The 18,114-nt window shown below is 47.8% G+C and overlaps 1 pseudogene; it reads right to left on the bottom strand.

Moving 5' to 3' along the window:
• Window positions 1–6,772: 6,772 nt before the first annotated feature.
• LOC115328938 lies at window positions 6,773–16,231 on the bottom strand (annotated as a pseudogene).
• Window positions 16,232–18,114: the final 1,883 nt, after the last annotated feature.

The raw sequence follows: 18,114 nt of genomic DNA on the forward strand, positions 1-18,114 counted from the left end.
TCTAGAGAGTGTAACAAGAATACGTAACACGAAGGCAAGGCCAACATAAAGCACAAGTAGCCCATGTTTGGCAACGCACACGCGTACAAAACCTATAGACCTTTCCGGATATCGCCTTCTTTGCGCTGCCATCTTTGTCTGCTGGGCTGTGGAACGCCTTCTGAGCATGCACTGTAGCTCTGCTGTGCAGTAAATCAGACGCTGCGCATTTTCGTCCGGGTGATAAGCGGTGGAAAGGCCTATACAAACACACGTAGTCATGCTTAATAATGGATAATCAAATTAGCGAGATTTATTAACATTGACGTAAACGATTTTCTTTAAAATCCTTATCACCTCCACCCCTGCCTTGCGATGACACACTCATCAGAAGGCTATCCTTTAAGAGACGCGAGAGGTTTAGTTTTATGGGAGCAAGCGAGGTGCGGTGTTAGCGTTTCGGGCTCCACTCTGCGCATGCGCGTCGTCAAAATGCGCCCATCTAAGACGCAGTTCGAGCTCCGCGAACGCGCACTGTGGAACACGCAACGCAAACGTGAAGTGCTTGCGTTTCCTTGTATACGCAGTACTAAAAGTCAGTAACGAGACGTCTTCGATCAATCAATAATCTATGTCGGCAAATCCGGACCCTCCCACCAGATCATCGAAAAATCAAAAATAGAAAAATGTATCGCGTAGAGCTGTAACATCTTTCTTTTTTACTATGGGGGGGGGGGGGGGGAGGAGTCAAAATACACGTGTATCTTATAGGCTCAGTTGGATTTAGAAAGGAGGGGGGGGGGGGGCGAATGGGACCCCCTAAGCCCCCACCCCCTCCCCTTTTTGCTGCGCAACTGATACTATCGCATATTGCCCTCCTGAGTATGCTCTTACAAGCCCTTGCGTAAACAGTGCTTGAAATTGAGCCGGCCGGTATTTGCTTTAAGTAAACTGCGCTGCGAAGGAATATAGATAACGACACTGCGAACTAGGAAGCCAACGCAACGTGCGCAAATAAGCGCCACTAACGGCTCTTTATTTCTTCCTTCCACGCAAAAGCGGAGGGAAAAAACGCACATTTGTGTGTGTCGCGTCGCCTTTCTAGTCTCAGTGTTGTTATTTGTAATGCTTCGCGGCGCAGTGTAGTCAATTCTTTTAAAAACGACGACCGAACGTCAGCGCCAGTGTCGTCCCAACTTGTTGCCGTGTGAGCTTCGTGCCCTGTCGACCTCAGAGAACAACCCACCGCAGAACACGCGTCTGTCGCGCCTGCTGCCGTGCCACCACCAGGATCGCGACAGGAAAGAGCATGACGCTTCTACGACGTATTCAGTCAAAAACCGGGGGACCAGATTTGAGCATGCGGTAAACACGCCAGTCGGAGACGCGCTGCAGGCACCATAGATGCGACAGACTATATACTCCGTTCACCTCTGCCTTCAGCGCTAGCTCGCTGGCTTCCGCGGTGCTTTGGTTGCGTGTGCCTGCGCCTTCCCACTTGTGTTAGCAAGAACAGAAAGATCGCGCTGAAGGCGGATCTTCTAGTCTCAGCCTAAAGGTGAACGGAGTATAGGCACATGGTCTCTTCCTGAAGTGATGGAGAATCGCCAGTTAAATAAATAGTATTCACAGTATTCACCACCATGGCACTTGATGGTCAAAAGACACCCCAGACACGCAGGTTACGGAAGGGAGTGGATGAAAGCGAAACAGCCACTGAGAGCTTCATAAACGAAAGGCACACCGAGTCTCAAGCAACTTATTATCGCTCCAGCAAATGAGACTGCCTCATTACCCGATAACCAAAGAACGAATCACAAAACAAGGTCATATTAACTCGCGCTCTGAGTTTCTTATGCTCTCATTCGCTATAGATATCATCTGTTGCGTAAACTCCCAATCGGCCGATTCGTTTCATTATTAGACAGTTTTAGAACAGAGGGCCCCAAAGCTTTGAGTCCCCCAAGCAACTTTTGTTTTGTTCATGGGAGGAATAGGACTCTAAACACACCGGTCGAAGACGCCTTACAGGCACCGTGATCATAACTGTCGGGTGCCACAGTCAACGCAGTACGTCGTTTCCTAAAATTTTGCGTCAGACTGCGGGAAGTTAGGGAGCCCCAATATGCTGGCTAACTTCTGGTATCATACCGGAGTCAATAATAGATGTCTCGTCGGCAGATGTAAAAAAGAGTCTGCGCTGGGACACTGAGCATGATGTTTCATCGTGATAAATTGTCACAACGTCAAATTCGTTTCTTTCTTTCTTTTTTAGGTTTTAACGTTTCATCAGCCTCGTCATCTGCCGAGTCGCCTCACTAGATTGCAGCGACTGGTTCTCCGTTCTTTTCGGGAACGTGGACACTCCAGATTTCTGGGAACCTTGCCACACGGTAGAATTTAATGTCAGATTCATCGACTTCCATTAGGCGACCATGAAATGATTTTCAAGCTTTTTTCCAATTGAAGACCCTAATTAATCTTCAATGTTCATAGAACTGGGAGAAGGGATCCGTTTTCGTTTTATTGCCCCCAGCTTTGAAAACACAAACACACACAAAAAAAAAAAAGATGAAATACCAAGTCTGCTTTCCTCCTTTACTCGATCGGATTCGGTCACCAACATGTGAAATCACGTGGCCGTGACTTAGAGTATGCCATTCTTCCGAAAACGGCAGTTGTGTCAGCCGAGCGAGGGATCCGGGTCAGTCAAGCGTCGCGTTGCGTCGAAACGACGTGTTTGCTTCAACGTTTTGACGAAAGGACGTTGAAACGACGTCACCTACGGAGGTTTCCATGAACGCCGATTACTTTGCAGGACTCGTTGCTCCGCGACGCTTATGCGATCAACGCCATAGCTATGGATAGGGCGGAGATGAGTGAAGTGCAGCGTGAAATGTTTCGGTAAAGTGAAGTATGGGCCTGGTTCCGAAAGCCGGGACGCGGCAAAACGAGGACTCGCCCGACGAGGACTGTAGCAGTTCAGCGCAGGCAGCGGAGGAGTGACGGTTACTCAGTGTAAAATGGTAAGTTCATATTTCGGCTGCGAACACAAGACGCTAGAAAAGAAGTAATATAAATTCCTACTTGGAATGGAGAGCATGCTGGTAAAGGATAATTTAAACAATAGGAAGAACACAAAACATTGCTAGATTCATCCCTGACATTATTTGATCGGCCAATCAGCGGGCGCCATTCCTGGCGCAAAGGGAGGTACGAGCGACGCTCGAGTCAGGATTACAAGCTGATTCGTCGATCACTTCATTTCGTCCGTCCTTGCGTTTGGTGTTCTTTCAATTATTTATATTGTAATATAAGTAACGGAAATTATATTTCATAGCTTTGCAGGTGCGCTTACAAATGCTTCACTGTGATGGCCACCAGAGCCGTGTATAAAAAGAGTTTGGTCAATGGGAGGCGCGGGCAGAGCCAGGGCGAGCACCAAACGCAGAAGGAGGGCTCGACATGCTCTCTTCGCCAACCAGAAGCCGAAAAGAATCCCCTAGCGGTGGTAGCGAGAAACAGTTTCAATCGTCTTTGTAAGCGCGTAAAACTTAAATCTAGTAACCCTTCAAGGTTGAAAACAGGGTGCACGTGATGTTTCGATCATGATCATGCAAAAAGATGCAAGAAACGAATGTGGCAGCTCGAACTCTGTTTCGCTCGAAGAGAGTGTGACCGCTCGGACGGCAGATTTCCTGCCCTTGGCGCCTGGTGTACGGATTATGTCGAGCATTCCGCTGGTCGCACTATTCCATCATGATTTTGGATGACCGTGATTGAAACATCACGTGCACCATATTTTCAGTCACCGAGAGTTATTCCGACGCACTTATTAAGTTTGCTTTTCGCGACCACCGCCAGGGTATTATTTCCGGCTTTTGGTTGGCCACATTCGAGTTTGTGAAGACGCCCTGGAACACGCCCAGCCCGCTTTCGGCCAGTGGTGCCTCCTGACTTGTTTCCTATACTTCCAAATGAATGCCTTCTCTACATGTACGGCTCTGATGGCCACCACCCACGAGAGGATTTCTGCCGGGAGTTCCCCGCCGTCGTGGTGCTACAGAACCACGGGTGCATTACAGAGAATGCACATTTTTGTGTTTTTCTGCCTGGACCCCGTCGTGCTCTCGTTGACGCTACGGCTTATGCAACCGAATGTTGAACTTGGTCACTCCCCTCGAGAAAATTCATCGACAATGTCATCGTTTGCGAGCACAGTTCGAGAGACACACTACTCGTATCCAATACGGAAGATAAAATCAACTGAAATGCTCAGAAAAAAAGGAAGAAAAAATACTCCGACACTGTGGATATTGTGGTTACTTTTCTAGTTGGCGCACCGCCCATTACAGAAAGTTTCGCCCTAACTCGTTTATTATTCCACCCATTCATACACTCAACTTCGTTGCGAGCGTTCGAGGAAGATAGTGTAAGAAATAGACCGCTTTTATCTGCCAACATTTAGTATTTAGCCTTCCTAATCTCGCGTGCTAATATTATTTTAATCCCGTAAACAATATGCAGTCAGTAAAATTCTCTCCAAAATCGTTTCATGGTCCCGTAAAGTGATCAACGAATCATGCGTGTTTCAAATGCAGCGGGGAGCGTGGCACAAATTGCATGGTTTCATTTCACATGCGTCGTCCGCAAACGTTTCCTTTTTTTTTTTTTTTTTTGTTATTGCGGCGTTTAATTTTACTTGCAGCAAGCGGACGAGAACATTGAGTTTAGCGGTCTCGAATAACAATCTACATGCATTAGGTTTCGATTTCTACTTCCATTTTTTTTCATTAAAACAAAAACAACGTTAAACAAAATAATCATCTAAAACGGTTACTCAGTCTTTTTCTCTCCTTTTCCGTTTCTACTTCCTCGTCTTTACTAAAGACTAAACCGATCAGTCTCGCGTCAGCCCCTCCTGTGTGCGGTCGTCCCATTTCGGCCGTCCAGACACCACACCAACATGGCGAGCTTCTGACACAAAAGGGAAGAGGAAATGGGGATGTCCACTTTGCAAGCACAGTTCCAAGGACAGCAGTCTCTGTACAGTCGGAGCAGGGGGATGAGGGGGGGGGGGGGATGAGAGAGGGGGGGGGGGTAAGAGTTGCAATCGGCCCCAAAAGAATATGCCCGAACATCTCAGACATACCTTGCAAAATATTCGAAGGGGAAAACAATCCCCCTCTTCAATCTCTCGAATAGTTCCGACGCGACCGCTGAAGCGAAGAAGCTGAACCCACCCATGGAAATGAAAAAAAAGGGGGGGGAAACCGCAAACCAGCGCTTGCGTATTTTCTCTACGTGTCGTCTGCTTGAAAAACGTGAAAACGCCATCCTATGCGCAAGCTTTCCCGACATGCTCTTCCTCCTGTCATGTGGTTCTCCGCATGCAGGAAGAGAAGCACACTCTTTCAAACAGCAAGTTGCTATTTGAAAAGTGTAGTCGTCCGTGTATACTTCTTTTAGTGTTTTTATTCTTTAGGTTTTAAGTATCCCGGAATCGCGCCGCTCTGCCACCGCACCTGGCCAAAGCGCCACAGCTTTGGTTCAGTAATGCTGGCTTCGGCGAAACTTCAACAGTCAAGCTCGAGAAAAGCCAAGTACCGTAAAAATCTATACTCTAACACACGGGTCTCAAACACGTAGCCGGCGGGCCGTATGCGGCCCGCGACTCGCTCGGATGCGGCCCCCAAGCAACCGGCTGCGAACACCCTTTCCCATGTCTCGAGCCCTACAAATGGAACGAGTCATAGTGATGTCACGTCGCCGATTCATTTCCGCCGGACGCGTAGCTGTGCTGTTATAACGTATCACATAGTTTATACTATTTTGTTTAAATTTGCCTCGTGTTTCGTTTTAATGTTTGCTTCCCAGCTTTTTTTGCTCAAAGACACAGCTGGGCTGCACGAATTCTCGCTCAGCTGGAGAAACTGCCAAGGATCTGAAGCCCACGAGTTAAGAGATTCTCGCATTTAAAAATTATCAACATTAAAATAAAAGCTTCTTTTCAGGCTGGTGCTATAAAACTGTTAGTACTAAAACAAAACGTTTATCATGAAAAGCTTTTTTTTTTTGGGGGGGGGGGGGGAGGGGGGGGGGGGGGAAGCGTGTTGAGCTGAAATAATTCCCGAGTGAATTAAGCAACGGGAACGACAGCGTACTTGCTCTCTCGTTGTACTCAAAATGGCAGCACGTTGGCAGGGTAGTGCCATTGTAAATCGTTTTATTACATTGTAAAATGCCCCGAAGTAGTCTCATAAACATGTCAAAGCTAAAGATTCCACTGTCACGCTGAGAGTTTACAAAGAGCAGAAAGCACGAGGTCTCTTCTCAATAAAAATTACTGAACCCCCCCCCCTTTTTTTCCAATCCTCCTCCCCGCCCCTTACGTTGGCCCGCCCCTTACGTTGGCTATCGGAAGTGGGCGATTTGCCTCCCCCCCCCCCCCCCCCCCCCCCACCACCACCACTCAGATGAGTTTGAGACCCCTGCTCTAACAGGACGTGTCATCAGTTATATATTTTATTGTTGTTGCAATATAAAAAAAAGTCAGCATCTCCTGAGCGTTCGGTAGTGTTGGTCAGTACCTCTATAGTCTATACCCCATTTCAATCAAGGTCCGACCGACGATCACGAAGCGCCCAAAAGTGCCACGGAACTCGCTGTCTTCGTGGGTTTGCATTTACCCTCTAAACCAATCACTCACGGAAAGGAAGCGTAATATCGCTGCGGATTCATTGTGCGAGCGCCGTGACGAGTGCCGTGACAAAGCACTTTTGGTGCGGCTTGATTGGCTGCATAACGTATTTTAGTGTCGGCCGGGATCGGACATAATGTGAAACGAAGTGTAGATCATGCATGGTAGTTAACTTTCTCAGCCAGCCGGGGAAAGCAAAGAAATGCCTATGGCTTCCGATAGTGCATAAGCGTCTGGGTAAGGATGTCGATGCAGGTGCGCATCTCTTCCTCGTTGATGACCAAGGGCGGAGCAAGTCTGATCGTGTCCCTGGTCTTGGACTGGGCGAGCAGACCTTTCTTCATGAGCTGCAGGCAGACTTCCTTGGCGTCAACGCCTGGATGAAAACGTAAAAGAATGAACATTTTGTTAAATACCACTGACATTCGCAAAAGTGGCGTTCTTTGGACGGGCAGAAGACGGGGACCTAACGTGCAAGAAGACCTGCACCGCGGCACGGACCCAACTCGCCGACGCTGCGCTGGGACTGAGAGGTTCCGGAGCGTCATAGGCGATCGAAGCCGTGGATACGGTCCGAGACCAAGGCGAAGAAGAACTGACGATATGCTGGTGTTTGATGTCGAGGCTGGTGTTTATTACGTGCCCTAAAGCACCATGACGGTTTTGGCAATGGTGCACAACAAAAGTCACTTCCATTTTTAAAAAAAACAATGTACATGCAGACACACAATTGGTGTGCTTATGGGATGGCCTGTGGTACAGCCTCCGGGTGACTTGTTTCTCAGATGTAGATGAGATAGAAAAAATCGTAAGGGTGCAGGCGAGCTGGTGAATATTAACCATGTTGAAATAACCTGAGACTGGGGTAGAGAAGAAGCATCAAAGCGTAGAAGGGACAGAAAATAGACAGGACGACGTCTCAAACTCAGCTAACTTCATTTATTTTGTCCACCTCCTTATATAGTCCCAACCTCAAGGTCATCTCCACCAACACAAAAGGATGAAGTCTAAACAGTTCAAGCGCCACAGCCTTCATCAAACAATGTAAGAACGTTGACAACGTTTACAGGTCGACGCGATAAGGCAACAACACACACCCACCCTCAGAGTTGAACAAAGGGATCTCTTCCCCTATTATTCTATACACAGTCCATTCTATTAAAACATAACAAACCCTCTCCACGAAAAAAAAAAAACAAAAAAAAAGCATTGAAACGATAGTTGGGTTAAAAAACATGGATAACCGTCCTGTCTATTTTCTGTCCCTTCTACGCTTTGACGCTTCTTCTCTACCCCAGTCTCAGGTTATTTCAACATGGTAGATGAGATATTCAGCCAGTGCGGTACAACCGCTAGCCTGGGGTCTTTGACGTGCAAAACGAAGTAGTAATACTGGTTCGCACGCCAGTACGATGCTCATCCAGATCGAAACGGGCAGGGGTGGGGACTGAACCCAGCGCGCTTTCGCAGCGCGAGCTTTCGCTCCAAGTGCTCCTTCACGAATCTTGCATTCTCCCTGGTGTTTACGTAATTTAGCGAAATATCTATTGGGTTACCCCTCTCTTCCATTTTAATGGGTCAAGAAACATGCGGCTGTTGTGCACGCTCCTTATCGTTGGCTCCGGAAGGACCGTCGTAACGACAACGTAATATCCCGAGAACACATTTGTCTCTAATGTTTGACTGGTAAAAAAAACGGTCACCTGGAGCTAGCACGATGGCGTTGAGCAGTCCCCTTCCACGCACTTCTTTCACCAGGTGTCCAAGAAGCTTGCTCAGCTCCGCCCTAAGGAGCCGACCCATACGCTCTGCGTTATCGACCAGGTTCTCTTCTTCAAGTACCTACGTGAGTACGGTAACGTAACCGAGGTTAATCTACGTGGACGAGTCACCTTGTGCATGACATGATGGTAACTTTATTGTGTGCATGTTTAGGCAATGTTAAGTTAGTCAGTACCAGCGGGTGTCTGGCGTCTCTGCTGTTGAGAAACTAAGCCAGATCAGTATCACTGTTAGCCTGCGGTCTTTAGCGTGCATCGCGCAAAAGTGATACACGACCGCACGACGGTACCAAACTCGTACAGATCAAAACCGGCAGGGGTGGGATTGAGCAAAATGTCCCTAGGTTCTGCAGTTCAAGATTTCGCTCCACGTACTCCGAATGCAGTGTTTCTGGCAGCGCGTTAGCACGCAGTCATCGATCCCCACACGGCACAAATAGACAAGGTAAAGTAAAAGAATAACTGCAAAGTACAGTCACAAACTCGCAACAACAAGGAAATTAAATGAAAATAAATAATTTTCTTTTTTACTGTTATTTCATTTAAACATCAACTAGCAAAGTAAAACCATATCTTAGAGCTCATGCACACCTGCAGTGCTGCGAGTGCCACGCGCGCAGCAAGCGGGTTTCCGCCGAAGGTCGAGCCGTGTTCGCCGGGCTTGATGACCAGCATGACTTGGTCGTCTGCAAGTACCGCCGACACCGGGTACACGCCGCCGGATAGCGCCTTGCCCAGAACCACCAGGTCCGGACGTACTTGCTCGTGATCGACGCAGAGCCATCTGCGCATGCGCGGTTTAGGTCACGTGGGCAAATCCTCTAGGCGGGCATGTTCGAAGAGATCAACCTCAAATGTGAAGAGCGTCAACCTTCCGCGAAGTAACGCGTTCCTTTGATAACCTGTATACCTGAACTGACGTCATCGCACCATGCTGATAACGATTCCAACAAGTCTATCCGCGGAGAACACATTCGGGGCTGTGAAATGTATGCGGTAGAACGCACGCGCTCGGTAGCAGGACCTCCACAATGGCCGCTGAGCTGACCTCAATGCAAGCCACGTATTCCATCTCAAGAACATCTTCAGGCCTGGGGCGCGAGCACGTTGCTTCGGAAAGTACCTTCTATGTGCGAGCTCCGGTGCGCGCAAAGCATTCTGCTCAGCTAGGCTCACGCCTCTGGGCCTTCGTCTGCACTGTAAACTCCGCTTGGTTCGCGCACGTGACACACTTAAGAAATTCACAAAGACACGTGTCCCTGAGACAAGGACAGAAAATTTGCTCCGAATGCGGTCCGGTTAAAGTGCCTTGACGGAGAATGTTTCCCGGGCTCCGATAATATCACGGCGTCTCGGACAAAACTACCAACTCGATCGCGTACGCCACACATGCGGCCGAGACTGCCTGCGAGCACTGAAGAACGCAACTACCAGGGAAGCGGCGTAAGTGCACTTGTTTAAGGCTTTCGATCGGCAAATGCTTACTTTCCCGTGCGGCCAAGACCCGTCTGGATCTCGTCCGCGCGATCCAAAGGACGTTGTGCTTGGTGCACAGCTGTCGCACGCCCTTGAGGTAGCCGTCCGAAGGCACGATGACGCCAGCTGCCCCCTGAATGGGCTCCACCATGAACGAGCAGACGTTCGAATCCCCAAGGGCACTCTGCAAAAAAAAAAAAAAAAAAAAAAACTGTCCGCAGACGTGCTCGAAGCATGTATCTTCGAACATGCTTGTGGCGTCTACGCAGATAATTCTGCCATACATCTCCGCAGAGAACTCCGCGGATCTTTTGCACGATGCATGAGCATTGGACCGCGGTTTTAGAGCTGATGCTTGGAGCTGCCCGGATTCAGGCGCACGCGCTCGCCTCTATAATGTATTCTAAGTGGCAAATGTAATATATTTGCCTCGTTTCATGCATGTCCATCCGGGAAAACATAAGAGTAAGCGATCTCGTTTGCCCAGAAGAATTCTGGGCACTGCGCATGCGCAGAAATTTCTTAAAGAAAAAAATTGAAGCCATTTACAACCCCCTGTAACGCCGAATTAGAGCGCAGCTCTTGAGGAGGAGCAGGGAAGTGTACTGAGGGTCACGTGTTCTCAGGGGGTCACGTGACCTCGGGGGGGGGGGGGGGGGTCATGTGACCTCACGGTTGCGACGGCGACGCCGCTCAAGACGGAAACGGTCGCCTAAGAGCTGCGCTCTAAAAGAAAAATAACAGCACACAATCTTAGCATGCCCACGGTTTAGGGTGACCACCCGTCCCGCGACTCGCGGGACTGTCCCGCATTGAGAGCTCGTGGGCCGCGTCCCGCGAGAAATTCTTGAATCTTCAAAAGGTCCCGCATTTCACACAGTCGTAAAATTCACTCTGCAGCTAACTCATGGTGCTGCTGAACAGCGGGACACGGGGAAGCGCGGAGGTTGTTCGTAATCGTGTAAATCGCAATGGTACGCCATTTTCTATGCAAGCATTGCGGGAAGCGACCGTCGTTCTTGCAGGAGAACCGACGCGCATGCGCCATTGTGCCTCTCCCCGGCAAAATATTGTGAGAAAATTGTTCGCCAAAAGTTTAAATTTAAATCACTGTAATTATTTTCAAATCGTTGTGTCAATGCGAAAGGGTTGCTGGGGATATTTCTTCTCTTAGTGAAGACAGCCATACCAGGCAAAAAGCCTGCACCCCACAACGGTCGAAGAAGAATATCATGTTAAAAATTTGAGTAGGACCATGTTTGAGTATCATGGACAGGAAACAATAAGCCGAAAAAGATCCACCGTTTTCTTATTTTCATTTGATGCATTGAGTTCTGCTGCAGCAGATTTTTATGTTTTCAACTTCGACACGTTTAATAACATATTTAGCATAAAAATATATCACTGGGAGTGAAATTTCTTTGAACTTTATATTATTCCTGCAATACAATTTACAGGTGCCTAGGCAGCACAGGATATTGAATCTGTTAACATAGCCTCGGTTCGTAGTTTGCGTGTTAATAAATTTCCCCTACCTCCCCCCCCCCCCCCCCCCGGCCCCCTTGCCCCGCGTGTCCTGCATTTCGCTAGCAGGAAGGTGGTCACCCTACCACGGTTCCGCGTAAATCCGAAAAAAAAAACAAAAAAAAAAACGAAAAACACTTGCCGGTAAATTTTTCATCACTTCGTATTTATCCCAAAAACTACGAATTTCAAGGTCATAACGACCACATAAGAATAAGAAGAAAACGAAAAACATGGTGTTTTACAAATAAATTTCGTAGAAGCACAGGACTAATGCACCTGAAGAAATGCTACTTGAGTTTCTTTTGAAATCTTCTGACAGAATGGTTTTGACTTTTAGGTCGTCAAGGCTTTTTCAACACAACGGGTCATAGTACCCGTATTTTATTCTTTGAACATTAAAAATTGGGAATACCGTAAAATAAACTCGAAAATGCAAATCCCTAGAAATATTTAAAAAAGTACTTCGATAAATTTTGAATTTTCAGCGAAAAATAAACTCTGAAAAACACCCTCCGCATTTCACGGCAACTCCATACCCACGGAATCCTACCCATATCACAACAGCCCTCATTGCCTTAACGTGACGTCAGAGCAGTGAGTTGGTTGATGACTGTACGAAAACAAGTACTTTTCTGATACATAACAAAATTGTCATATACGTGGCATATAAATAAATTAGAATTGCGCCGATACTTGGTTAATCTCGGCGCAATCGTCTGCGTACCGTGACACGCATCGCGACTGCCGACAAGAACGTCATTGGTTGCCTGTGGTCACATGATTGCTTACGCCAGCCAATCGTTGTGAGGCACACGCGCCATTCGCTGGGGGCCCTATATCCTGTGGTGTTCTCTTGGTAGCGTAACGGTTGTACGTCTCGGGTTTTCAACAAGTTACTCCCGATAACAACATATTTTACAGTGTGGTTCATTACAACTCAAGAAGGTAGGGCGAGGAAAAGGAAGGCAGGGGAGAAGCAGGGTTGGGCAGAAATACTCCAAAATGTATTTGGTAATACAAATACTGGGATACTTTAAAATAGTAGCTAAAATACTGATACTGAAATATATCTGTAAATGTGTATCGCGATACGTATCGGAAATACATTTTAAATATAGGCAAAAAGAATTTGGAAATACAAATACAGGAATACATTTTAGGGAAGGCAGAAATACAATAAAGAAATACTGATACTGCAATACATTTTTCCAATTTATTTGAGACCAAATTAAATGAAGCTTGGAGTTAGAAGTGGAAATTTTTGATCCTGAAATTACTTTCCCGTAGGCTTGGCACTTTGCCTTGAAGGTAGTGATTTCGGACGGTGAGGAGTCTTCAATGGGCTGAGAAAAACGTTCCATTAAGGACTGACCGTGGTCCCTTCCCTGACATCCTGTCTGTCTGACGAGGGATGCGAAAAGACTTCGACAGGCCTCTAAATAAATTCTCTGTCATCCTAAATTCCATCAAAACGTCACCACGCCCTTGACAAATAAAGACGTCCCTGTCAACATTTATCACATGACGTCACGGTGGAATGAACTGGCATTCTTTATCTGTAGGTGTGGCCTTGAACATGAAATTTAACGCGCTGCTGTATGAAAGGTCAATATGTATTTTCGTTGTAGTTCACCTCGTTGAAGGTTGTGCAGGATTTTCGAGAATAGTGGACCACCTGAAGCATACTGGAACACGTCTTATCTTCTGTTACGGTTGAAAAAACGATACGGTGGCATCCCTGTTGTGAAGGTGCTTCCTGCTGACCCTGCGCCACCGACGCATGGATTGCAGTCATCAAGTTTTGCCTTGCATACTCCAAATAAGACGTCGTGGATTGCGACCTGATATTGCCGGCAGAGTTGCGAGCTCTCCGAGAAACAGCGTGCTCGAGACGAGTCGCAGGTGTACAAAGTCTGGGTCGGCACAGCGAGGCCACGTCTGACCTCCTTCCTGGGTTTCGGATCACCACAGCAGCGGGCAACTTTAACGTCGGCTGATGACGTACCCTTGTGCCGTGCAATATTACGGGCGCAGCCTCAGACACATTCAAATATCTGTTGAACTTCACTGCGCGAGTTATCCTACAATTTTAAGTCAGCCACCACCAGGCTCGTGCTGCAACGAACTGTTACTCAGCTTTGCCGCATGGGTGTACTCAGTATGTTAAGGCAAAAGAGACGGTAAGCAGCGGGCTTTGGATGCCCGCAAACAATGACTCAAAAAAAACCTACCTAAGGACCTGCGGCACAAGATGCTCGGACTCCACTCCTGGCACGCCACCTAGTTCGAGTCCCTGACTGCGCAACAGTTCTCAGAAGAGAGAAGAGGACGCATAGAAAAATAGTTTAGAAAATCGGAAGGAACCTTGGTCAGCATGGTAACAATGCCCCAGCATCCCCTTGGCCCTGATGCCCTCAAAAATAAAAAAAAAAGCGTTCGGATTTTTTTTTTTTTTTTTTGAAGGGGGGGGGGGGTTTGAGTATTTCTCAAAAAATGTAACGAAATACATTTCACCCTGATTGTATCGCGATACAAAGGAACATTCAAAATGTATTTCAATACAGAAATACAGATACTGGCGAAAAAAATGTATCACGATACAGAAATACAGATACGAAATGTATTCCTGAAATACTATCGCGATACATTTGTATCGCGATACTGCCCAACCCTGGGGAGAAGGAAGCAGGCAGAACGCTAAAGACAGATGGAGGTCTCCTCCTCTCCTCTCCAGCGTTCCACCTGCTTCCTCCTCCCAAGCCTTCCTTGCCCTCGCCCTACCTTCTTGAGGTGTTACTTTTTAGTCATAACACACCATGCATCTGGCGACAAGAACATTTCATTCTCCTTCCTTATTCTAATCAGTAGAAGGATGTAATTTCCTCTGTTCTCTTTCTGACGACCTCAGCTGGTTCCGACATTCGCGCTGCCAAGCGGCAATCGGGAGAAGCATGACAGAGGGGATGGAGGCCAGAATAGGGATACCCATAAAATATGAGGCGGCTTAGTTAAGGCGCATTACCTCCAGTGCTCGGAGGTCGTCGTAAGGTACGATCTCGATGCCCGGCAGGAAAGGACCGAACCCCGCGTAATGCGGAGGGTCCGTCGAGCAGGAGATGGCAGCGATGTTGCGTCCCATGACGTTGCCGGCTGCGAACACCATCTTGGCCTGGTTGGCCGGGATGCCCTTGACGTCGTAGCCCCAGCGTCGAGCCAGCTTGCACGCCGTTTCGGCAGCCTCCACACCTGAACCAGAGCGCCTTTAGTCCAAACCTAGGGTGCCTTGAAGGCGTCTCCGACTGGTGCGTTTACCGAGTCCTTAAAAATGGTCCCTCTATTTTCGTCTGATGGCGCCAATAACGTATCATGCTGTTGGTGCCGCATTCCTGTCGGTTTCACAGCGGCGGTGCTGCCTGTACTGCAGGCTGCAGCAGGCAGCTTTCCAGCTCGACGGTCCACGGGAGAAAAAGGTACCCGATAAAGATAAGATGATTCGGCGGGGTGTTCTCATCGTATGTCGGAGTCATCGGAAGCATCTACTAAAACTGTCTAATATCGGGTTTCGTTATCGCGGAATCCAGAAACGGTGTGTTGTAACTCCCTATTGTGGGAACGAAAAAAAAAATTGGGTTGTGTGTATGTTTATACAGTCCATAGAACTTGGTCTGCCTCAACGGGCGACGAGTCTCCCAGCTGTAGATGAGAAATTAAACCAGTGCAGTATAACCGCTAGCCTGGGGTATTTAACGTGCGTCACGCAGTAGTAATTCACTTGTGGGAAGGACTCGACAACTATTCTGCGTATACAGTTCTGTGATTAGCAGGCGTCAAAAAAGCGCATACGATCGATTGACATCCCGAAGTCCTTTGCCTTCTCGGATTTCTTATGTTGGTTGAACCTTTCATAATAACTGACTTCGAAACTCCAGCAAGGTGGCCTATTAATTGAGTTGATTATCAAACTGATTGCGTCGTTTATTGCCCCATCTGTAGTCTACCGAGCCTGAAAAACACACCATACATCTGGCGTCTTTGCAAAACGACAATGCTGATGTGATTTGCGGAATCCACTTGGACGTCCTCACTATCGAGTGAAGCTATGTAAATAACACCCATTTTTCCCAGTAACCCGAATTCAATTGTGTAGAAAGCAATAACATACAGCCGATGTTTCCCCATTCATCGAAGGAGCCATCGCGAAATCTTCGCTAACATCGATATCAAATAGTTTTCTTTTTTCGTTGCTTGTATACGCATGTTTTCTTGTTTGGAGACATAAGAAAACAAACACACACACACGCACACACAAACACACAAACACACACATATATATATATATATAGAGAGAGAGAGAGAGAGAGAGATTCATTGATTTATCGATTGACTGATTAATTGACGGAGTGATTGATTCGCCGACTGTAATTTACGGAAGAAATTTTTCATGCAGTGTTTGATTGCATGATTGATTAATTGACATTTACTTGTATGATGCATTATTTGATTGATGAAGTGATTGATTGGTAGGCTAATTGATTGATTTTATTGGCACCTGTGTTCATGGGCAGCACCTTGTCGTATCCCAACAGACGGCACAGACGCTCTTGGAACTCCACGAGGGCAGGGCTGTAGAATGCCCTGGAGGCGAGGGTTACTTTTCCAGCTTGTTCCCGGAGCGCCCCCACGATCTTCGGGTGGCAGTGGCCCTGGGCGACTGCACCGAACGCACCGACGAAGTCGAAGTAGCGCCGCCCCTTGATGTCCCAGACATAAATGCCTGCAAAACAACGGCGTCGTCTGTACCACTCAGTTTTTAATGCAGAATTGCGTTCTATACAGAAGCAAACTCAGATATTTTGTCGTCTTAAGTGACAGCAGAGTTGGTCGATTGCCAAGCATCGGCGCTGGCCAAACCGCGCATGTTTGTACGTGTCGCGTGTCGACACGGTTAGAATTAGCCTGCACAACTTTCCCTGGCTTCAGAATAGATATCTTTCTAAACCCCATAAAACAACAATAGCCAGCTGGCAATCCCCAGGCGTGCCACGAGAGTGCTGCATTCAGCGCCACAAGCGGAAGCGTGCTTGTTAATGGGGCGGCCAACTGAGGGGCGGCCAGTGTGCCCGTCAGGCCATGGCGAGCGGCGGCGACCCTGATTTCAGCAGTCCCCGTGCAGGGGCGCCGGAACAGGGGGTGCAGGGGGAGCGACGGCTCCCCCTTATTTACAAATGAGGTAGCGCGGCTCCCCCAATCTAACTCGGTCAAATTTTTTTTTTTTTTTTGCGTTTATTGATTTTATTTTACGGAACATATGGCGCCCGCTGTTCTGTGGCTGCCTCTCTGTTTTCGTTCAGTCAGATTTTCCAGCTATCGCCACAAAAGCCGATCATTTGGGGCCTAGCCCGAAGGATAAGCCCCCAGCGTAAACCTGGCCGTGGAGAAAAAGACCATGGAAAAATAGCGATTTTGACGTTCGCCGTCTTCAGCAGATAAATTATTGTAAATGACCCTCGTAGGAAGAATTCGTCAAGCTGGCCTCCCGACGCAAGTACGCGGCCTTCGGGTTCTTCAAAAAGCTGGAAGCCGTTTCACTGTCAAAAGAAGTCTTCGGGAGCTTGAATTAACTTAAAATGCCCTTCCGATTCACTGAGTGAGGGGGAGGGGGGGGGGCAGTTGGGTCCCTGGAGAGCTTGCGATTGTCGGTGAACGATACTCACCGTTTTAAACTTACTATTCCCGTGAATGACCTACATAGATAAAAAAAAAAATTGACACCACTCGACCTGGCCGCCTGCCACAAGTGCGCGACCTTCAGTAGCTTCAAAAATCTCAATGCCTGGGGGAAGCGCCAAGATAATTTGTGAAGACCGCGTCTTTTGTTTGTTTCGCCTCCAAAGAGTTTTCGGGAGCCAGTCTAGCGCCCTTGGGGGCTTCTAGCGTTAGCCGCACTATTCCTGTGAGTGACTTTCCGAACTAGCCGGAAGCATCTCTCGACCTGCCAACCCCTTCTCTCCTGGAAGTGGGGACATTTAACTACTTCAAAAAGGTCCAGTGCCGCGGTGTCGGCGAATGGAAGAGCTGAGACTAGGAAGCAGGAAGAAGGCGACTCGCTTTCCTTTGGCCGGTAGATGATTCTTCGGAAGCTTGGGGATAAGCGGAAAGGTCTGTGCGACGGGGGATTACTTTAAGGTTCCTGACAAGGTCAGGCAGCCTTGTTTGGTTTAGACGGGGTCGATGTCTGCGTATACCGTCAGTAGCGACGTCCTTTTGTTGGCTGGTGCGGTGGAGGGAGATGGGGCGGAGCAGAGGAAAAATTAAAATGCTACTGCCACAATCCTTTATAAACAGCATACTGCTGCTGTAGAGTATGTCCTCTCTGTCCATGACTGCGACTGCGGAGAAGTAAGCATATAGAGCTTAGCCTGTCTCCAATATTTCTGGAGTCTTTTTTTAACTGTTCAATCCCCTGCCCCAGCTGAACTCTCGCCTTCATATGGCCTCAATTTTTCAAAGTTTTTGAGCAAAGCCCTCATGGTCAACAAGCTCCTCGTTCTGCGACGATCCACGAGCAGCAGTCTCAGCGTTCTCGACACCCCTACTGGTAAGCCCTCAGTTTTATTGTTTGATATAAGTATTTATATTTTTAGCAATTTT

This window comes from Ixodes scapularis, unplaced genomic scaffold, assembly GCF_016920785.2.
Source record: "Ixodes scapularis isolate PalLabHiFi unplaced genomic scaffold, ASM1692078v2 PGA_scaffold7__128_contigs__length_106722199, whole genome shotgun sequence".
Classification (NCBI taxonomy): Eukaryota; Metazoa; Arthropoda; class Arachnida; order Ixodida; family Ixodidae; genus Ixodes; species Ixodes scapularis.